We start from the raw sequence: 24,091 nt of genomic DNA on the forward strand, positions 1-24,091 counted from the left end.
TTCACTTTAACTTTAACTTTAAGTATAACTTTAACTTTAACCTTAACTTTAACTTTAACTTTAACTTTATTTTTAACTTTAACTTTAACTTTCGCTTTAGCTTTAACATTCACTTTAACTTTAACTTTATCTTTAACTTTAACTTTAACTATATTTCTTACCTCAAGCGAAAAATTCGCTAGGGTATCGAGCTTGTTTACGTTAACCCCTGGCGACGCCCTAAGCTTTGCCAAGAGGCTATTGATAATATGCTCGGGTCGACCGAACATAATCTTTAGCGTCGATATTACTTGCGGGACTAACGAGGGAATTAATAGTTGATTACTCACGCATTCTAATGCTTTACCCTTTAGTGCTTTCTGTAACCGAAGCATATTTTCTTCGTGCGAGAATCCACATATTCTGGTTGAGTGTTCAAAGTTACTTATGAACAAAGGCCATTCTTCAGGTTTCCCTGTAAAGCTCGGTAGTTCGCGAGAAATTACCTGGCGCGAATAGATGTTGTTATTATTCAGGACTGGTCCGGCGCATTGTGCAGTAGTGGGATTTCCTTGCTCTTCAGGTTTCCCTGTAAGGCTTGGTAGCCCTCGCGAGATAACTTGACGAGCATAAATGCCGTTGCTATTTAAGCCTGGTTCAGCTCGTTGTGCAGCTGTAGAGTTTCCTTGATCACCGGTCTCATCCCTTGAGCCGCTTTCGCTAAGTATTGCGTATTTCCTTTGAATGAATTCTATAGTAGCCTTTCGTTCTTCCTCTAAGCGCTCGAGCTCAAGATTTTTACTCTCTCCATAAGAACTGCCCTTGTTTAATATTCTAACTACCTTTGTACCTACCTTGTCTCGTTGGTCAGCCCCAATAGTTTCAATCGCTGGCTGTTTGGCTGCAGGTGTTTTAAGGTCGTCACCTGGAGTTTTCTTACGGCATTCGTGGCACTCCCATTCTTTGTCACCGATGTCCGCACCTACCCCGGCGCACACGAAATGATACCATTGATCGCACCGGTCGCATTGAACCATTTCCTCTGAATCAGGTTCTACACATAGCGGGCACTGCTCTTTGTTAGTTGCCATCTTGATGCCACTTTGTTCGTATTAGAATCGATATGAATCTTTGGCTGTCGCGATCAACTGACCTAACCTTGCTTTCGCGTGTGTTTGTACACGTGGCTCAAAACTTTAAAAAATGTTGGGAATTCGTCCGCCCAACGACCAATTTTAATAGCGTAATACCTCAATTGATTTTTGCTGTTTATTTCGGATATCAATTCACAGTATTGATGCTTTAAAGTCTAAGTAATATTAACATAATTAATATGATATACAATGCAGGATATTTTACCTTACTTTGGTCGCCGACTATTTCACAACTAGTGATGGTAAAATAAGCCGGTTACCAAATATCAAGAAAGTACAGAGTAGTTGCCACAATAGGGGGACTCATGTAACCTTATAAATGCCTTATAAAGTGTGTAAACGTATAAATTTATCTAGTGCGTAAACGAGCTGTCAAATATTGTATGAAAAATCATTTACACAATTTATTTTTTTATTTTTATTTATTTATTTATTTAAAGTCGACGCAAACACAAAGCGGTCGACTAATTATTGTAATAGACAGATATATATGTAAAATACAGAGCCATTCTTAAAATTAAAAAATTCAAAAGAGGTACATAGAAAATTTGTATGTTATAAACATTTGACATCGCATTGTATAAGAAAAAATAAAATTAAAATATCAGGCTAAACATAAGAGTATAGCAGTATGTAAAGCAGCAAACGAACATTCAAAGCCAATGCAGTTATACAAATCATTGTACCGCGAGCACCAATGGCGCAGGGGACTGTTTCTAGCAAAATTTTGCCGGCATAGAGGTAAATGAAAAGGCACAAAATGCCTGGACGCCCTAGCAGGAACCGCAAAATTTAGTTGACTGATTAGGTCAGGGGAGTCAATCACACCAATGATGAGCTTGTGAATGAACATAACGCCAAGTAATACTCTACGATTCTCTAGAGATGGCAAATTAATTAGAAGAAGTATATTCCTGTATGGTGGAAGATGAGTACTTGATTCCCAGTTGAGACCTCGTAATGCAAAAATTAAAAACCGTCGCTGGACCGACTCAATCCGATCAACATGGATTTGATAGATCGGAGACCAGACACATGAACAGTACTCGAGAATAGGACGTACCAGCGAGGTATAAAGGATCTTTGTGAAATAAGGGTCATCAAACTCTTTAGCCCAACGTTTGATAAAACCTAATACACCAGTTGCTTTGTTTATAGCGGTTGAAATATGTGTGGTAAAACTTAATTTCGGATCAAAAATAACTCCTAGATCAGTAACAATAGATATCCGCTCCAAGGGGTCGCCGTTAAGTGTATAAGATGATAGGACCGGCTTCACACGGTGAAAAGTCATTTGCTTACATTTAGAGTAATTCAAAAAAAGTAAATTTGCAGTACACCAGCTTTGAAATGAGCCCAGATCGGCCTGAAGCTGATTAAAACAGAACAAGTTCGAAGGCAGATATGTGTAACAAAGTTTTACATCATCTGCATACATAAAAACTCTAGAATGTAATATAACCTTTGGTAAGTCGTTAATGAACAGGTTAAAGAGTAATGGACCCAAATGGCTACCCTGGGGCACGCCAGAAGTTACATCAAACGACTTTGAAAGATTGTTGTTAAAGAAAACTCGCTGAGTCCTATTTTCAAGATAACTTGAAATCCAACTTAATAAAGGCGCTGGAAAACCCAGAAGATCAAGCTTGGTAACTAAGAGCTCGTGATTAACAGAGTCAAATGCTTTACTAAAGTCGGTGTAAATTACATCTGTTTGTTTGCAAACTAAAAAACCATTCATAACAAAAGACGTAAATTCAAGCAAGTTGGTAGTAGTTGATCTCCGATGAACAAAACCATGTTGACAAGGTGATATTAAAGAGCTACACAAGTATTGAAGCTGGTATGTAATTATCTGCTCAACAGTTTTAGGGATAGCTGAGAGCTTAGCTATGCCTCTGTAGTTCTCAATATTAGACCTACTACCTTTTTTATGCAAAGGTATAATAAACGATTGTTTCCAAATAGATGGGAATGATGCGGATTCCAGAGACAGTTTAAATAATTTAAAGATAGGCTCTGATAAGCTGACAGCACAGTACTTAAGTACACAACTAGGAACACCATCCGGACCCGGCGAAGATATCGGTTTCAATGCAAGAAGTTTATTAAGAACAGTATCTTTATCAATAAATGGGTTTAAAATATTATTAGAACTTTCCAAGCAATATGGGTAAAGATTAGACTGGACACATTGGGATGAATAGGTTGATTTAAAGAATTCAGCAAATAAATCAGCGATTTCGTGATCAGAATTTGCGTTTTTGCACCCATAAATAAAAGTAGATGGGAAACCAGAAATTTTCCTTTTGGAATTAACAAATCTGTAGAAACGTTTCGGATTATTAGTAAATTGGAATTTGCAACATGATAAGTAACCTTTATAACACTGCTGGTTAAGACGATGAAAATTGGAGCGCGCCACTAAATATTTAGATAAATCAATAGCTTTACCAGATCTTTTGAAACGCTTATAGAGTCTAGATTTAATATTATCAAGTCTTAATAGTTGCTTTGAGAACCAAGGTGGTTTACCCGTGGTGGTACTGGAATAACGAAGGGGGACACAGCTTTCAAACAAAGCATCAAGAGAACTATAAAACAAGGAAGTCGCTGTTTCAACGTCTGTACACGCATAAAGACTCGACCAGTCATGGGCAGAGATCAAATTATTGAGCTCACTAAAATTCGTCTTTGAAAAACATCTCGACCGGGGTCGGGAATTGGGCTTAGAAACATCGAGCATCACAGGTTGAACAACATCCAGTACTATCTCAAGCGTAGGATGAAGAGGGTCTTCAGGAAGGGATAATGGGGGAGTTCGGGTTAGAGTAATACCCGCAGAGTCATCTGTAAAAAATAAGTCTAAGATTTTCCTTTTGGAATTTAAAACATTATTAATTTGGAGAAGAGATGTATCTAGCAGGCTGTTTAAAAACTCGTGCTGAGTAGTGGGAGTCATGAAATTTGAGTCGATGGTATTGATCCAATTTACTGATGATAAATTGAAATCACCAAGAACTACTAGGCGGTCTTTGTCTCGCAATTGCGAGTACAAACTGCAAATAACAGTGCTATGACATGTATAAACGTGTATATCCGATCGTGGCGGTATATACGAGCAGCAGATAAACAAACTAAAATTGTGCAAGGCAAGCTTTACTGCTATAAATTCAATGTCATTTGTGGTGTCCAATAGCAGCAACTCAGATGGAAGCGTCGAGTCAACAGCAATAAGGACACCACCTGCTCTAGATTCACGATCACGGCGATAAACTACATATTTACGTGAAAAGAGTTCAGAGTTAAAATTGTCAGCTTTTAACCAGGTTTCAGTAAAAGCTATAACTTGAGAAGTAAAAATAAAACTATTCAGATAAAAGGTACTTAATTTCGATCTTAGGCCACGAACATTTTGGTACGTGATGGTTATTTTTTCACTGTTTCCGCAGGGATTTTTGAGTTTTTTGAAGCTCCTGCGGCGTTAGGTTTTTTTGTAAACAAATGCACAACTGAATGTTCCGGCCAGAATGTATGTTCAAGAACTCTATCAAAATAAGCGTCTGGCACTGATATTTTAAATGATGAAATATCCCTATCATATCTAAAATTAAATTTATAAACGCCTATTTTAATAGGTTGTGAAAGGTCTAGCTTATCTTCTATATACTTAATAATATAATTTTCCATAAGCGAAGAATGAAGACGAGATACAAAAATTGTCCTGCGAGGCGGCACGGCAGTCACCTGCCTCAGTTGCGCATTGTCAACATTTGGCAAACGCACAGCGGCGGAGGTAGAATCACCACCAGTGTATGTGGAGCTGGAAGCAGCATTGTCATTATTAATGGTTGTTATATCATTAACAGCAGTAATTTGAACTTGAGCCAAGGGTGTAGGTTTAGCATTCGTGTTTACCTTATCAGCGGCTATGTGTTCAACAGCAGCGTGGGCATGTGCAGTTTTTGCAGTTTTATTGGTAACGTCTTTAGCATTAAGGTTAACAGAAATGTTATTAGCAGTCGAAGGCTTAACATTGGTATTTACAGCATAAGAGGTACTTGAGGTGTCGACGGCATCATTATTAGTCTGTGGGACGACAGTATGTACTTTATCGGCGGCGGTGAAATTGTTTGAATTAGCGGCGCCAGAATTTTCAACAGTAGACAGCCTGGCGTCACTGCAGACAGCGGACGGTGACAAAACAATTGACGAAAACGAAGGTGGGATAGGCACAGAGAGGGGTGTAGGTGTGAGCATAGCCGATGCATTATCAGCTATATGAAGCTGTGAACCTTCTAGAGGAGTGTTTAGAGGGGGACCCGTACACTGCGAATGCGAGCCAGAAGGCACCGGCGAGAAAGTGCATAGATCCATTGCATATGTAACCATAGCATCGTTGTTGTGTTTTGGGGGCAAAGTACACGATCTTACTGCAGCTTTGAGCGCACCGATTTCGGCAGCCAACACACCAATGCTATCACGATTGTTCTTATTGTTTTTATTCTTATTTTTAGCACTGCGCTTATTTGAACTTGCTTTTTCCTTCGCTTTGTCTTTGTTGCTGCTTTTTTCATCCTCCATGTTAACAGATTGGTTACAACAAATTAAGTTTTTTATCCCATCTATTTGGGTAGACAAATCCCTGAATTTTACTTCAAAAGCAGTCATTATGGCTTCTAGCCCCAGTTTTTGAGAGGCTAGGACGGAGTCAAATGCCTTCGAAACTTTAATAGGCGCATTTACACACTCCGCACACATGTAGCGTATATGATAATTTGATTTTATTAGTCTAACGTCATATTCAGTGATGGCGCCCTCACAGCACGCGCGATGGAAGCGCTTTTTACAAAAGCCATTACACGGCACACATGTATTGTCAGTACGACCAAAACCCTTATCACATTTTCCGCAAAAGTCATCCATAATTAAGTTGAGATCAAAAACTCGAGAACAAAATACCAAAATACCAAAACAAAAACGAAAACAAAGCGGGCAAGTAGATTCAATTATGAACGTCTGGTCACCTTTATATAAACTGATGGTCAGATGTCTTCACACACAGGTGGCGCAGTTGACCGCTTGGCAAGTGTCAGGTTAGTTAGTAATGGCGCAAAGTGTATTTACTTGTTCTATGCACTAATTGTTGTTGCATGCAATTAAATTTATAAGTGCATTAGTTATTGTTGTTGCACTGCAATTTAATTTTAGATTCACAACTATCCACTTTTACAAGAAATACGCCAGAGAGCAAAAAAACGTCCATTAACTTTCAATCAATAGAAAGGATATAACCATGTATTTAGCAATTCTCACAATTGTTTGACACTTTAAACCAATTAATTAAATTTTCAAAAGGACGAGCAAAAAACTTTCGACTTGCTTAGCCAGAGTTGCCAGAAATTTGTATAAATTTACGCGCACATTTCATTGTGTAAACGCGGTAAACTCAAAGGAATGCAACCTTGCAGACATTACGGCAGGCATTTTCATCAGAAATCTCCAAAATCAGCAAGTAAAGACGTTTTAGTTTTGATTTTTCACTTATTCTTCGCATTTTTTAATTTGTATAACAATCAAAAAAAATATTTTTTGGCAATAATACAGCTGATAAACAATCAAGTTTATCAAGAATATTACTAGGTGCGTTCATATAACAGTGTGTGTAAATGGATATAATTTTACACCTTATAAGTTTATATGCTTTCATGAGTCCCCCTATTAACAAATAATCGATTAAATATTTGACAACCTAGGGATATCATCCTAGTAGGGAGCCCAAGTAGTAACACACATGTTTATACGTATGCTTGTACACAAATAGTTAGTTATGCAGTACCTAATACATTTTTATAGAAATAGTTGATATTAATAAATTGTAAATAGGAAACGAAAGTTTTGCGTAATTATTATTTAATTCGCATGTATGGGCTGAAATTTTAATTTTTTTTGGTAAGACATAAGTAAACCATTGTCTGGCTAAAAGCTGCAAGTTGTTGGTGCAGGTGTTGCCCTTTTGGTAACTGATGGTAAGTTGGGGTAATTGAGTAAGTAATGGAAGGGACGTAAAGACTTAGAGACGAACATTAGTCAGGATAAAGGGAACTCTACTCGTGAAGCGGAGCCATAGTAGAGTTCGAAGGCTGGTCACATCATGTGAACAGGAGGGGTGGGACGGCTCCACCTGACTCGGACAGGTTTTCTCCCGCTTTACTATATTTCTTTCTCTTCCTTTGTTTAAATTCTTTCCTCAGGCATGGACCCAAATTTTGCTATGCAACTGTTGGGAAAGGAGAGGTGGCAAGAACCGCGCCTCAAAGCCGACGAGCCTCAGCCGGGCTACTACCATGCCACTCCGCCACCCCTCCTCTCCCGTACCAGGCAGTTACTTAACAGATCTTCTCGTGCACCAGTTCTTAGCTAATATACTTTTTCTCCCGTCTTTTTAATAGTTACACGGCACACCAAAATCAAGCACCATTCCTTTTCTTTTTTTTCTTACCGGCTCACTTCTGCCGACCACACTCAACGCACTTTTTATTTTCTTTACTGTTTTTTCTTGCACTTAAAAGGGAATTTGGGTTTCTCTGCTCCGTGGGAAATTTTAAATGATAAGATGTTTTTTAATGTTTATGTAAATTCAACTTATATTCTGCTGTCAGAGACGATAATTCTTGTTGCCTTTTCTTTTCATCTACTTTTTTAATTGTCACATGCCAGCAAACAATTCGCTTCCAACTCGACTCGACCGACCACGACGCGTGCAAGTTACTTTCTTGATTTCTCAAATGGTGCTTCACGCCGTCATGGCATTTAGAAAGAAAAAGCCATGTCATCATAGCGCATGCGCCATGCAGAAAAAAAAACAGTTATATAGCCTGATTTAACTGTGGCTGCCGTTATTGCATGGTTCATTCTTATGGTTGGCTCATCTCTACCTCAACACATACCCTGTTCAGATTGTCAAAATCTTCGTGTTGATGTTAGGCGAGGAATGGAGAGAAAGCATACATCTTGCAACTTTTGGGTGTTGTGAGAAAATTATGCGCTAAGTCAGATGAATTTACTAAAAAGAAACATTCAAAGTGATGCGACACAATTTCTTTATCAAAATAAATTGACCACCACGGCAGTGAGTAATTGTCAATGTGTTGGTTACATTTTGCGTTTGCCATTTCCTTTTTACAATCCCCACGCCAGTGAAATGAAAAGAATAAAATCAGCTGATGAGATGAGCCACCTATACAATTGAGCCATGTGTTATTGAAAAATCGTCAATTTTATTGGAGTCCTTGGGGAGCCACACGCACGAAATTAAAACAAATCGTTTTAACCACTCCAGGCAGACGATTAGTTAGGTGAATCCTAACCCTTTCACCTATCAACTAACCCTAATACCAGTCATCTAAGTATTCAAAATGAGAATCTCACAAGTTGCCCACAACTCATCCGCGTGCTATAAAAGGACGCTATTCATGTGGTTGAGAATAGGATAGTGCGGGAATCGAAGTGACAAACGGTTAAATTAAAAGCATTTATCGTACTTGGAGTAAACCATCAAATCAGAATATATCTACATAAATATATAGTGGCCTCAATTACGCAGAAACCTACGCACATGGTTCTGGCCTTAGTGTATTACCTGTGTGTTGGTGGAGCAACTGTACAGCATTCTAAAGACATAAAACTTCTGTTAAAGAAACCAAGCTAGACATCTGAAAGATTTCATAAAATAAGAATTAGATATGGCGTAATAGCTTCTGAGTAAGCCGGGCCAAGGTAGTCTTTCATTCAAATAAATGAATGGAAGCAATTTAAAACTACAAACAAACAAACAAACAATCTCACAAGTGGACCATAACAAACGTGCTTCACATCGAAAACCTCACGATGAAGCGAACAGGATAAGGTAAGCCACCTTCAGGAACCTCCGAGGTCAGTTAACGTGGGGCACGACTTACCCCTAATATAAGAGCCTCAAAGTTCTACCGCGAAGCTAGCCGGGCAACAGAAGGTCTATCAAAATATAAAGTCAATTTAAAATGGTAAATTAATTTTGTTTCCTAGTTAAAAGGCTTTTTGGCAAATAGACATTTTTATTATGGAGAACTCGTCAAAACTCCGTACGGTATTTTCTAGTGGTTGCCACCCCCACAGAAAGACAAAAAAAATAAGTATATAGACATTTTAAAAAAGGAGAACTCGTCCCAACTCCGTAAGGCTAGTCAAAACAAAGTTGGGACTGCCAGGTTGTTCCCGGTTCCCGGTGAGAACGCGCGTGGACACCCTAAGACTATCGTTGCTCGTGGAGAATACTGGGTGAGTTTTTCCCGACCACCAAAACGCCCAGATGTGGTATAATCAGATTTGTAGAGAAAAAATTTGAATTAAGTGGTCTCGACTGATGATTCGTGGAAAGCGCATCAGGTACTATATTCAGGGTGCCTTTACGATGCTCCATTGTAAAGTCGTATCCTTGCAGCAGGAGTGACCACCTAGCCAATCTCCCGCCAAGTACTTTTGTGTCATCAAACATTTGAGACTGGAGTGGTCAGTGATAATCCGAAACGGTAATCCTTCAATATAGGTTCGAAAGCCCTTCACGATGCCTATGGCGGTGAGACATTCCAGTTGGGTTACCGTGTAATTGCGTTGGACATTATTAAATTTTTTTGAAACGAACGCGATTGGATCCTCAGCGCCCTCATCATCGACCTGAAATAATACCCCGCCAACACCTATTTTGTAAGCAATGCATTGAATGACAAATTACTTAGAGAAGTCTGGTTAGGCCAAGACAGGAGCGAAACTCAAGGCCACTTTAAGTTTTTCGAAAGCCTTTATTGCTTCAGGGCTAAGTTTGAATGGTCCGAAGATAATCCGTCAGGGGACCTGCTAGGTCAGCAACATTTGTGACGAATGCCCTATACCATACCATATACCGTGCCAACGAACCTACGCACCTGTCGAGGAGACTTGGGAATTGGGAAATCCTTAACCGCTTCTATTTTCCCTGGATCTACCTATAAACACACGCTACCTATCAGGTATCCCAAGTATCGAATCTCCTTTTGACATAAATTGCTCTTTTTTACATTGATCGTACGGCCGGTATCCTTCAAACACTTAGCCACTTCCGCTAGCATGTTCATGTGCTCCTCGAAGTTCGCGCTGCATACCATTAGGCCATCCCAGAAGACATTCTCCCTCAAGCGCGATGGAATTACCATGTCCATGACTCTGCTCATTGTCTGCGGTCCATGGCATAGGCCAAACTGCAGCACCTTGAAGTGATACAGAGGTTTACCCGGAAGTGTAAATGCTGTCTTCTCTTTGGATGGTTCCGTCAATTTGATTTGAAAAAACGCGCCCTATAGGTCAATGCTGCTAATAAAATGAGTATCTTTTATTCTACTCAACAGGCGCTTGTATGCGGCAATGGGTACGAGTGTTTCTTCGTGACCTCTTTGACCTTCCTGGAATCAATGCACATCCGGACCTTCCCTGGTTTTCGAACTAACACCACAGGACAAAACAAGGCGCGTTGGATTTCTCGATCACTCCCATTTTAAGCAGCCAATCTATTTCTTTAAAAGCTTCGGCTTGCATTGGTTGCGAAAGAGGGAAGTGCTTGCTTTTGATCGGAACCGCGTCGCCCGTATCAATATGGTGTTCGGCTAGCTGTGTTTGCCCCAGACCTAACTTTTCAAACGACGGAAACATCTCTATTATTTTCTGCAACTCGTTCTTCTGCCTTATTGTCAAATCATGGAAACTATTTTGTTGTTTGTTTGTTTGTTTAATGGTGTGTTCAATTTATACTTATTACTGGCCTTTACCCGCGGCCCCGTCCGCAAGGAGAACATGAAATATATGGGCTATTCACGTTAGCCTCTTATCAAGTCATCTGTTTACACATTTTTTTCTATCAAATGCATTTTTTTTTGTAATTGAGTAAAAAAAGATCTAAATGAGCTGATAACCTGACAGAATCCACAAATGATCCCGAAATTATCCAGAAAAAGCCACGAAATGACCCCAATGATATCGCGGATGTACCCCGAAAACCATCCATGCCCCGGAAGGGTCTCCAAAAGTTCCCGGAATAGTCCCAAAAAACCGGAAATGACAACGACACGATTCTAGACTTATCCAGAGCCACACAGAAATGATCCCTGAAGGGTACCAAAAGGATCCCGAAATAGTCCCGGAAAAGCTCTGAAATGACGCTGAGAGGCTCCCGGACGGATCTAAAAACCATTCAGAAAATATCCAGGAAAGGTTCCTAAATTATCCTGACATAGTCCAGAAAAAGTTCCGAAATGACCCCGAGGGGATCCACAACGCATCGCGAAAACCATACAGAAATGATTCCGGCAGGGTCCCGAACTAGTCCGGAAATTATACCGATGGGATACCGCACGGATCCAGAAATGATCCCGGAAGGGTCCCAAGTCTATCCCGGAAAAGTAACAAAAAAATCTCGAAATGACTCCTACGGCATCACTGACGGATCCAGAAATGACCTCGGAAGGGTCCCCAAATGATCCCAAAATGGTCCGGAAATGACCCTGTTGGATCCGGCAAACCACCAAGAAATGATGCCGCAAGGGTCCCCAAATGAGCCCGAAATAATACAGAAAGACATGAAATGACCCCTAAAGGGTCCCCAAATGATCCCGAAATAGTCACAAAAAAGTCCGCAAATTACCCCGATTGGTTCTCGTACAGATCGCGAAAACTGTCCAGAAATGATAGCGGAAAGGTGCTCAAATGATCCCTTAATAGTCCCTAAATTACCCTGACGGGATCCCGGATGGATCCCGAAAACCATCCAGAAATGATGCCGCAATGGCTCTTCTATACGTTTTGCATCGATAGATGTATCATTTATTCGATAGACATTGAAGTTTTTAATGTCTTCAGTTTGAATATTGAAATCTTTTACGTACTTGACCTCGTCGGTGGTGTTGATAACTTTTATTACTGGATTTTTTGTATCAACGATACATTTTGCTGTGAAAACACCGTTACTAAGTTCCTGAGAATCGACAAAAACTGGACTTGTCGAATTTTTCAAACTAAAAACACGAAAAACTTCGCATCTTGGTGGAATTACAAGAGTATTTGTTGAAGTGCTATGCAAAATTGAAATATTTACCTTTTCTGTCCCTTGTCCGAATGTAATTGTGTCATTAGCATAATTGATTATGCATTTGTTCGTTTTTAGAAAGTCTTTCCCTATTATGCCGTCCGAAGGGATATTAAAGTTGTCATTGACAACGTGAAGAGTCAGAGGAAAAAATTTATTTGATGCGATTATACTTGTATTAACTGTTCATATTGTCGTTACCGTGTCTGTTGTTACGCCTGTTATATTTATTACGTTACTATCGTCTACTTCTACATCGTTTGCCAAACTGGAAATTTTTATTAATGAAATGTCTGCCTGTGAATCTACTAGAAAAGAACATATTTTATGTGAATCGCTACAAACGACTTCGACGAAATCGGAAAAATTTAAATTTAGACAATATATTGACTGAGAAATATTTAGTCGAATTGCTCCTGCTCCCTCAGTGTTCGCGCCTGAGGGGCTTCGGCATTTAAAGAACGAACATTGGCTGAATTTCTAGAATTTGAACCCTGATTATTGGAATTTCTGTTATTTCCAGACCGATTATTATTGTTATTGTTGGAATTGCTATTTCCTCTATTATAATTGCGATTATAGCCTCTGTTATAATTGTGATTATTGCCTCTGTTATAATTGTTATTTCGGAAATTTGTATTAGTGTGTTGCCTATTTGCATTACCGTTAAATCGAAAATTACTATTGTTATTATATCTGAAATTACTGTTACTTCTAGAATTTCCACGGAAATTACTATATCTTATCGGATGTGACCGAAACGCTAACACTTGCCGTTCTTTAACTTCCTGTTCTCGCTCTATAATCATTTTCGCTACTACGTCCTTTGAATCTTTGAAGGTTGTTGACGCAAGGATCGATTTCACCATATCTGACCTACTATTTAATCTACAAACGCTAATGGTTTGTTCAACCGCCATCTCATGGGCTTTTGCCTTCGTCATACCTTCAATGATTAGACAGCGCTCTAACAAGTCAGAAAGCTCTTCTACCTGCTTTGAAAATTCTGAAAAATTGTTATTGGTTACTCTTAAGGCTGCAATTTTTCCCGCGACAACTTTCGAGTTGTCTGGCCTAATTTCATTACATAGCGCTTCTTTAATTTGGCTGACTGATTCTATATGCGTTGGTAGTGCTTCGCGAGCTTTGCCTTCGAGCTTGGATTTTAAAAATGCAATAAAAGTAGGGGTTAAATTTTCGGTAGAGAATACTTCCATTAATTCAACTTTATTTATAAATGAGCCAAGTGCTAACGGGTCTCCACTGTAGTTGTCTCGCATAATCGAGGCACAAGTATTAATAAACGATTTTTTTCTCCTCGATTGTGGCCATGGTTGTAACGTTAAGAACCGGAGTTAGAATGGAAAAACTAGAATTTGGAATTACGGGTTGATCAGCAAATCCTAAAAAATCTGCACTCAGGGATAATTTATAATTATTTTCACTTGTTAAGGTATCAGTTGACGATGCACTTGAAGATGAATCAGAATCTGAATTATTGGAATCTATATCTTGCTCTGAGTTTTCGGAATCTAAATTTTGCTCTGAATTTTTGGAACTTGAACTCGGATGGGAATCTTTAGAAACAACCTTCCCGCTTCTTAGGTCCATACGCGTTGAAACGAATAGACAAAATATTAAAATTTTTGTTGCAAGATATGTGGAATTTGTTTATGAAGATTGAATAGAAATTGAATTTAAAGAAATTAAATTGGAACGGGTTGAGTTGAGCTCAAAAGAAAATTATGAAAGTATTCTTAAAGGGAATTTATGAAAATATTTTAAAAGAAATTTGTGAAAGTATGTAGTTTTGAAAGCTTTTAGATTTTAGTTATAATTATACAATTGGTTAGCGAATACTTATAGCAAAAAAACTAGTTAGTGAATTTTATTGAAATATTAAAGTTAGTGATTAGTTAATGAAAAGAAAGATTAAAGAAATACTTTACGCTTTTGTTGTCCGCAAATCCAAATCCAGTGATTGAAATTAGCTGAAAATTTTTCATGTAAAACGGGAATGGGAATTGGGATTCACATGCACTTTAAAAGATGTTGATTGTTTACGAATATATTTATTGAAATGTACGAATTTTTAATTGTACAGAATGTGAAAAAAAATTTTTTGAATCAGAAATGTATGGCAAAGTTATAAATTTGTTTGAATTTAAATGCAAAGATTATAGAATGGCAAATATTTTTGTACAGGCTTTAAACGGACGCACCGCTTTTATCAAAATTGTCTTGTTTTTATTTTTATAGATACGGGCGCACCGCATCTTTCCAAAATTGTAATATAAATGTCCTCGGACGCACCGGGATTAAAAAAATATGTAATATTTTTACGCGGACGCACCGCTTTAAAGAAAATTTGTAATCATATTTTTAACAAAATTTTGTTTGTATTCTTTTGTGATGGAGCCCACTGTAGGGCAGAGTGGGACCAAAACTAGAATCAATTAATGTTAAAAAAATTTTCTGTTTTTGTCCGACCCTATCCCACAGTGCCTACCTGAAATCTTACGCATATAATGTATGTCTATAAATTTGATGGATGTATTGTGTATGTATTTATTAACCAAAAAAATTTTTTTTTTTTTTTTTTTTTTAAATGGTATGAAAATTGGTTTTGTAATGTTCAGAAATTGAAAAAGTAATTTTAAGTAGTTTTTATAAAATGAGCTTAGATAGTATAAAAGTGAGTTTAAAAATTAAGAAAAATTCCCTACCAAAATGCCTCTGCGTTTTACCGTTTGCTGTTTTTCTGCTGCGTTTGGTGTATTGCTGCTGCGCTTGCTGTTCTGCTGCTGCCACCTCATATTCTACCGCTGCACTTGCTGTTCCTGATGGCGTCACTAGCCTACCGCTATTCGGTTTCTCGATGTATGGTGGTTTTTTCGATGTATGGTAGTTTGCCGTTATGACGGTGGCGTGGCTTGTGCCGTTACTAAAGTGGCGTGGCTAGTGCCGTTTTTCTACTGAATTTAGTACAGTTTATGCCAAAACTAATATTTAATTTTTACTCTTTTTTTGTTTTGAATAATATTATTTCTGCTTTGATTAGTTCGTTGTATTATTAATTTTGAAAATTCTAATTATTTCCGTTTTTTTTTATTAAGTTTTTATATTATGCGTGTATATTTTTTCTAAATGTTCTTATTTCAATCCATATAAAGGTTTATCATTTTTCACTCACCAGCCACTGCCAAAAACCACCGCCACTGCCATGTACCGTTTTTGTTGATTTCATACAAATTTTTCTTTTTGCAAATGTTTAAATGTGTTAATATTTTTTTGACTTTCTGATTTTTAAAAAAACAATTTTTTGTAGATTTTAAATATAATTTTTTTTGTTTTTTTTTTGTAGTGTTTTTGTAAGTTTTGTATTTTGTGGAATTTTTCAAATTTTTATATTTTTTTTGTAATAGTTTTTTAGTATTTTATACTTTTTTTGTAAATTTTTTGGTTTTAAACTTTTTTGGTAAATTTTTGATTTTATAACTTTGTGTTTATGTATGTGTATTTTTTGTAAATTTTTCATTTTTTCATTATTATTATTTTTTTTTTTTTAATTTTGTGCTGAGATTCTTTTTTTTTTTCTTTCTTTAATTTAAGCACCCACGCCTGTTGGGAGGCTTGCCTCCTTTCGGCCTACCACCATTTTTACAGGGCTGCGGCCCACGGTCACGGTCGCCATGTAGCGGTTGGTTTTTCATCGCCAACCATTTCTTTTTACACTTTTTCATACTCACGCTTGCTCGTGGGTGTGCAGCCCAATGCGCACGCAAACGCGCACGATTAAATATTTGACAACCTAGGGGTATCATCCTAGTAGGGAGCCCAAGTAGTAACACACATGTTTATACGTATGCTTGTACACAAATAGTTAGTTATGCAGTACCTAATACATTTTTATAGAAATAGTTGATATTAATAAATTGTAAATAGGAAACGAAAGTTTTGCGTAATTATTATTTAATTCGCATGTATGGGCTGAAATTTTAATTTTTTTTGGTAAGACATAAGTAAACCATTGTCTGGCTAAAAGCTGCAAGTTGTTGGTGCAGGTGTTGCCCTTGTGGTAACTGATGGTAAGTTGGGGTAATTGAGTAAGTAATGGAAGGGACGTAAAGACTTAGAGACGAACATTAGTCAGGATAAAGGGAACTCTACTCGTGAAGCGGAGCCATAGTAGAGTTCGAAGGCTGGTCACATCATGTGAACAGGAGGGGTGGGACGGCTCCACCTGACTCGGACAGGTTTTCTCCCGCTTTACTATATTTCTTTCTCTTCCTTTGTTTAAATTCTTTCCTCAGGCATGGACCTAAATTTTGCTATGCAACTGTTGGGAAAGGAGAGGTGGCAAGAACCGCGCCTCAAAGCCGACGAGCCTCAGCCGGGCTACTACCATGCCACTCCGCCACCCCTCCTCTCCCGTACCAGGCAGTTACTTAACAGATCTTCTCGTGCACCAGTTCTTAGCTAATATACTTTTTCTCCCGTCTTTTTAATAGTTACACGGCACACCAAAATCAAGCACCATTCCTTTTCTTTTTTTTCTTACCGGCTCACTTCTGCCGACCACACTCAACGCACTTTTTATTTTCTTTACTGTTTTTTCTTGCACTTAAAAGGGAATTTGGGTTTCTCTGCTCCGTGGGAAATTTTAAATGATAAGATGTTTTTTTAATGTTTATGTAAATTCAACTTATATTCTGCTGTCAGAGACGATAATTCTTGTTGCCTTTTCTTTTCATCTACTTTTTTAATTGTCACATGGTGCCAGCAAACAATTCGCTTCCAACTCGACTCGACCGACCACGACGCGTGCAAGTTACTTTCTTGATTTCTCAAATGGTGCTTCACGCCGTCATGGCATTTAGAAAGAAAAAGCCATGTCATCATAGCGCATGCGCCATGCAGAAAAAAAAACAGTTATATAGCCTGATTTAACTGTGGCTGCCGTTATTGCATGGTTCATTCTTATGGTTGGCTCATATCTACCTCAACACATACCCTGTTCAGATTGTCAAAATCTTCGTGTTGATGTTAGGCGAGGAATGGAGAGAAAGCATACATCTTGCAACTTTTGGGTGTTGTGAGAAAATTATGCGCTAAGTCAGATGAATTTACTAAAAAGAAACATTCAAAGTGATGCGACACAATTTCTTTATCAAAATAAATTGACCACCACGGCAGTGTGTAATTGTCAATGTGTTGGTTACATTTTGCGTTTGCCATTTCCTTTTTACAATCCCCACGCCAGTGAAATGAAAAGAATAAAATCAGCTGATGAGATGAGCCACCTATACAATTGAGCCATGTGTTATTGAAAAATCGTCAATTTTATTGGAGTCCTTGGCGATGCCACACGCACGAAATTAAAACAAATCGTTTTAACCACTCCAGGCAGACGATTAGTTAGGTGAATCCTAACCCTTTCACCTATCAACTAACCCTAATACCAGTCATCTAAGTATTCAAAATGAGAATCTCACAAGTTGCCCACAACTCATCCGCGTGCTATAAAAGGACGCTATTCATGTGGTTGAGAATAGGATAGTGCGGGAATCGAAGTGACAAACGGTTAAATTAAAAGCATTTATCGTACTTGGAGTAAACCATCAAATCAGAATATATCTACATAAATATATAGTGGCCTCAATTACGCAGAAACCTACGCACATGGTTCTGGCCTTAGTGTATTACCTGTGTGTTGGTGGAGCAACTGTACAGCATTATAAATGGGTACGAGTGTTTCTTCGTGACCTCTTTGACCTTCCTGGAATCAATGCACATCCGGACCTTCCCTGGTTTTCGAACTAACACCACAGGACAAAACAAGGCGCGTTGGATTTCTCGATCACTCCCATTTTAAGCAGCCAATCTATTTCTTTAAAAGCTTCGGCTTGCATTGGTTGCGAAAGAGGGAAGTGCTTGCTTTTGATCGGAACCGCGTCGCCCGTATCAATATGGTGTTCGGCTAGCTGTGTTTGCCCCAGACCTAACTTTTCAAACGACGGAAACATCTCTATTATTTTCTGCAACTCGTTCTTCTGCCTTATTGTCAAATCATGGAAACTATTTTGTTGTTTGTTTGTTTGTTTAATGGTGTGTTCAATTTATACTTATTACTGGCCTTTACCCGCGGCCCCGTCCGCAAGGAGAACATGAAATATATGGGCTATTCACGTTAGCCTCTTATCAAGTTATCTGTTTACACATTTTTTTCTATCAAATGCATTTTTTTTTGTAATTGAGTAAAAAAAGATCTAAATGAGCTGATAACCTGACAGAATCCACAAATGATCCCGAAATTATCCAGAAAAAGCCACGAAATTACCCCAATGATATCGCGGATGTACCCCGAAAACCATCCATGCCCCGGAAGGGTCTCCAAAAGTTCCCGGAATAGTCCCAAAAAACCGGAAATGACAACGACACGATTCTAGACTTATCCAGAGCCACACAGAAATGATCCCTGAAGGGTACCAAAAGGATCCCGAAATAGTCCCGGAAAAGCTCTGAAATGACGCTGAGAGGCTCCCGGACGGATCTAAAAACCATTCAGAAAATATCCAGGAAAGGTTCCTAAATTATCCTGACATAGTCAAGAAAAAGTTCCGAAATGACCCCGAGGGGATCCACAACGCATCGCGAAAACCATACAGAAATGATTCCGGCAGGGTCCCGAACTAGTCCGGAAATTATACCGATGGGATACCGCACGGATCCAGAAATGATCCCGGAAGGGTCCCAAGTCTATCCCGGAAAAGTAACAAACAAATCTCGAAATGACTCCTACGGCATCACTGACGGATCCAGAAATGACCTCGGAAGGGTCCCCAAATGATCCCAAAATGGTCCGGAAATGACCCTGTTGGATCCGGCAAACCACCAAGAAATGATGCCGCAAGGGTCCCCAAATGAGCCCGAAATAATACAGAAAGTCATGAAATGACCCCTAAAGGGTCCCCAAATGATCCCGAAATAGTCACAAAAAAGTCCGCAAATTACCCCGATTGGTTCTCGTACAGATCGCGAAAACTGTCCAGAAATGATAGCGGAAAGGTGCTCAAATGATCCCTTAATAGTCCCTAAATTACCCTGACGGGATCCCGGATGGATCCCGAAAACCATCCAGAAATGATGCCGCAAGGGTCCCCAAATGATCCCGAAATAGTCCAGAAAAAGACTCGAAATGAGCCCGACAGGATCCCGGACGGATCCCGAAAACCATCCAGAAATGATACCGAAAGGGTCCCCTAATGATCCCGTAGTAGTCCCGAAAAAGTCCCGAAATGACCCCGACAGGATCCCGGATGGATCCCAAAACCATCCAGAAATGATGCCGCAAAGGTCCCCAAATGATCCCGAAATAGTCCAGAAAAAGTCTCGAAATGAGCCCGACGGGATCCCAGACGGATACCGAAAACCATCCAGAAATGATGCCGGTAGGTACCCCAATGATCCCGAAATAGTCCCGAAATGACCCCGACGGGATTCCGGACGGATACTGAAAACCATCCATAAATGATGCCGGAAGGTACCCCAAATGATCCCGAAATAGTCCCGAAATTGCCCCGATGGGAATCCGGACGGATTCCGAAAACTGTACAGAAATGATGCCGGAAAGGTCCCCAAATGATCCCCTAATAGTCCTGAAATGACCGTGACGGGATCCTGGACGGATCACGAAAACCATCCAGAAATGATGCCGCAAGGGTCCCCAAATGATCCCGAACTAGTCCAAAAAAGTCTCGAAATGATCCAGACGGGAATCCGGACGGATTCCGGAAAATGTCCAGAAATGATGCCGGAAAGGCCCCCCAACGATCCCCTAATATACCCGAAATGACCCTGATTGGCTCCCCTACGGATCCCGAAAACCATCTAGAAATGATGCCGAAAAGGTCCCCAAATGATCCCGTATTAGTCGAGAAAAAGTCCCGAAATAACCCGACGGGATCCCGGACAGATCCCGAAAACCATCCATAAATGAAGCCGGAAGGTACCCCAAATGATCCCGAAATAGTCCCGAAATGACCCCGTCGGGATCCCGGACGGATCCCGAAAACTATCCAGAAATGATGCCAGAAAGGTCCTCAAACGATCCCCTAATAGTCCCGGAATGACCCTGACGGGATCCAAGACGGATCCCGAAGACTATCAGAAAGATGCCGCAAGGGTCCCCAAATGATCCCGAAATAGTCCAGAAAAGGTCTCGAAATGACCCCGACGGAATCCCGGACGGTTACCGAAAACCATCCAGAAATGATGCCGGTGGGTACCCCAAATGATCCCGAAATAGTCCCGCAATTACCCCGTCGGGATCCCGGACGGATCCCGAAAACTATACAGAAATGATGCCGGAAAGGTCCTCAAACGATCCCCTAATATTCCCGAAATGACCCTGACCGATGGATCCCGAAATAGTCCAGAAAAAGTCTCGAAATGACCCCGACGGAATTCCGGACGGATCACGAAAACCATCCAGAAAGATGCCGCAAGGGTCCCCAAATGATCCCGAAATAGTCCAGAAAAAGTCTCGAAATGACCCCCACGGAATCCCGGACGGATACCGAAAACCATCCAGAAATGATGCCAGTAGGTACCCCAAATGATCCCGAAATAGTCCCGAAATGACCCCTTCGGGATCCCGGACGGATCCCGAAAACTATCCAGAAATGATGCCAGAGAGGTCCTCAAACGATCCCCTAATAGTCCCGAAATGACCCTGGCGGGATCCCGGACGGATCTCGAAAACCATCCAGAAAGGGTTCCCAAATGATCCCGCATTAGTGGAGAAAAAGTCCCGAAATGACCCCGACGGGATCCTGCACGGATCTCGAAAACCATCAAGAAATGATGCCGGAAGATACCCCGAATGATCCCAAAATAGTCCAGAAAAAGTCTCGAAATGACCCCGACGGGATCTCGGATGGACACCGAAAACCATTCAGAAAGGTTTCCCAAATGATCCCGTATTAGTCGAGAAAAAGTCTCGAAATGACCCAGACGGGATCCCGGACAGATCCCGAAAACCATCCAGACATGAGGCCGGAAGGGACCCCAAAGGATCCCAAAAAGTCCCGAAATGACCCCGACGGGATCCCGAAAACTATCCAGAAATGATGCCGGAAAGGTCCTCAAACGATCCTCCAGTAGTCCCGAAATGACCCCATCGGGATCCCGGACATATCCCGAAAACTATCCAGAAATGATGCCGGAAAGGTCCTCAAACGATCCCCTAATAGTGTCGAAATGACCCTGACGGGATCCCCGATGGATCCCGAAATAGTCCAGAAAAAGTCTCGAAATGACCCCGACGGAATCCCGGACGGATCACGAAAACCATCCAGAAAGATGCCGCAAGGGTCCCCAAATGATTCCGAAATAGTCCAGAAAAAGTCTCGAAATGACCCCGACGGAATCCCGGACGCATCTCGAAAACCATCAAGAAATGATGCCGGAAGATACCCCGAATGATCCCAAAATAGTCCAGAAAAAGTCTCGAAATGACCCCGACGGGATCTCGGACGGACACGGAAAACCATTCAGAAAGGTTTTCCAAATGATCCCGTATTAGTCGAGAAAAAGTCTCGAAATGACCCAGACGGGATCCCGAAAACCATCCAGACATGAGGCCGGAAGGAACCCCAAAGGATCCCAAAAAGTCCCGAAATGACCCCGACGGGATCCCGGACGGATCCCGAAAACCATCCAGAAATGATGCCGGAAGTGTCCCCAAATGATCGCGAAATAGTCCCGAAATTATGCCGGACTAGTCCCGAAAATGTCCCAAAATAACCCCGACGGGATCCCGGGCGGATCCCGAAAACTATACAGAAATGATCCCGTAAGGGTCTCAAAATGATCCCGAAAAAGTCCCGAAATTACCCCGCCGTGATCCCGGACGAAAACCATTCAGAAATGATCCCGGAAAGGTCTGGATATGACACTAACGGGATTACAAATAAGGTGAAGCTAACTATAAAACCATGTTAATAAGGCAGCAGGCACGTTGGAGCGAATGAAAAGTTACAAAGAAACATACAGGTAAAGCTAATAAAAGCGTGCTAATAAAAACAATTGAAGGAGGGCGGATGGCGGGAGGAGACGGGGAGCACCACCGATCGTTTTTCCAAAATTGGTTATATCGCGATCTGTATGAGCCAGATACCAAAAATTATTGATTTAGGAGAACATTTATATTGAGTTATAACAATTTATAGATTTACACCTCCGCCCCGAATGGGGGAGGGTGCGGAGGGTGTCACTGCTCATTTTGTAGGCACTCAACTTATTTGACCTATTGAGTTGTAATACTGGTGAAGGTCACTAAAGGTAAAGTTATAATGTGTAAAAATTATTAAAAAGTTGTTTTTCGAAGGGTTCGTGGGACCCCCACCCCCCTTTCCATGTTCGAAAAAAATTTCGCTAGTAGACTATTGTCTGTGTCCCAAATTTCATCAAAATCCGTGTAGCCGTTCTGGCGTGATTCAGTCACAAAGAGGAAAAAATATAATAATTAAATTAATCATAATCAGGCAATTTCGTAATGTTATCAAAGGTTTCACCGAGATTCGAACCTTGTTCCTTTTCTTCGCTGACTTCTAAACACGCTACACTTGGAAATATATCAGGGCCTAACGCAAGACTTTCCAGAAATCAACCACGAAGTAACCTTCTTGAAGTAGCGAAGGAACAAGATAAAAACGAATGGATTTGGTAGTGTTTTTGAATGTCACTGGTAAGGAAATCGAACCTAATATTTTCTGTTTGTTACCACCCGCTGTGTATACGAATGCCTGCAGTGGGTGATACTTAAGGCCATTTGCTTCTAAAAACTCTTCACAATCTTTCCCTCGAATAGGGTCGTTAGCTCCAGAGCCCGACAATCCTACTACGAAATTGTTTTCTATTTTTTACTCTAACTAGAGGTTTTCATCCTCTGGTGCTCTGGAGAAGCTTCCGCTCTTTTACACGTCTGGTATATCTTTTTCGGCATTTCAAAATATTTTCGGATACCGCGAAACTGGATTGATTGTCAAAAATCCTAGATGTTTCTTGCTCATAATTATGTTTTCTTTGTTCAAGACTAGGTGCAAAATGTGTTTGGCAGGCAACATCCCTACGAGGCGACTTCAAAATTTTGATTGGCTTGGAAACTATACACGACGAAGCTGGGCTATCTGAATCAGAGCCGGTTGAACAATCTTTACTATTACGGAACGTTACTATGACCTCCGGAGGTTCCTTCGTAGGAGTTCTACTAACATTTGGGAACCCGCCACTTGTGAAGGCTCTACTAACTGGTTCAGCAGGAGCTATAAAAGGTCAGGATCCACCTCCGTTCACCCTATATTATCGACGATTGGTATTTGAAAAAAAAAAAAAAATAAAATAAAAGAAAATTCCGCGGAAATACAAATTTCGATAATCGTATCGAATTATTGAGAGAAAAAAGTTCTAGTTGCTGAAATAAAGTTGATTAGTTTGAAATATACGTGTACAAAACAAACGTGTATATATTTGGCGAAACTATTTGTGTATTAAATTATTAATGGGAATGCTACTATCCCATCATTAGAAGGCACAGGTTTATAGGAAAACAAATTGTATCACAGAAAAAATCCACTCATATTTGTCCCTAGTGCTCCCAACCGCAATGAAGAGGTGGTCTTAGGGACCCACCTCTGAGACTGGTTGGGGTCACTAGGGTTAGTTCCAAAACACACTCTGTTTAGTCCAGCACACCCAGCCGCAATGCAGGGGTTGTCTCAGGAACCCACCTCTGAGACTTGCT

The sequence above is a fragment of the Eurosta solidaginis genome, chromosome 5 (genome assembly GCF_040869045.1).
Source record: "Eurosta solidaginis isolate ZX-2024a chromosome 5, ASM4086904v1, whole genome shotgun sequence".
Classification (NCBI taxonomy): Eukaryota; Metazoa; Arthropoda; class Insecta; order Diptera; family Tephritidae; genus Eurosta; species Eurosta solidaginis.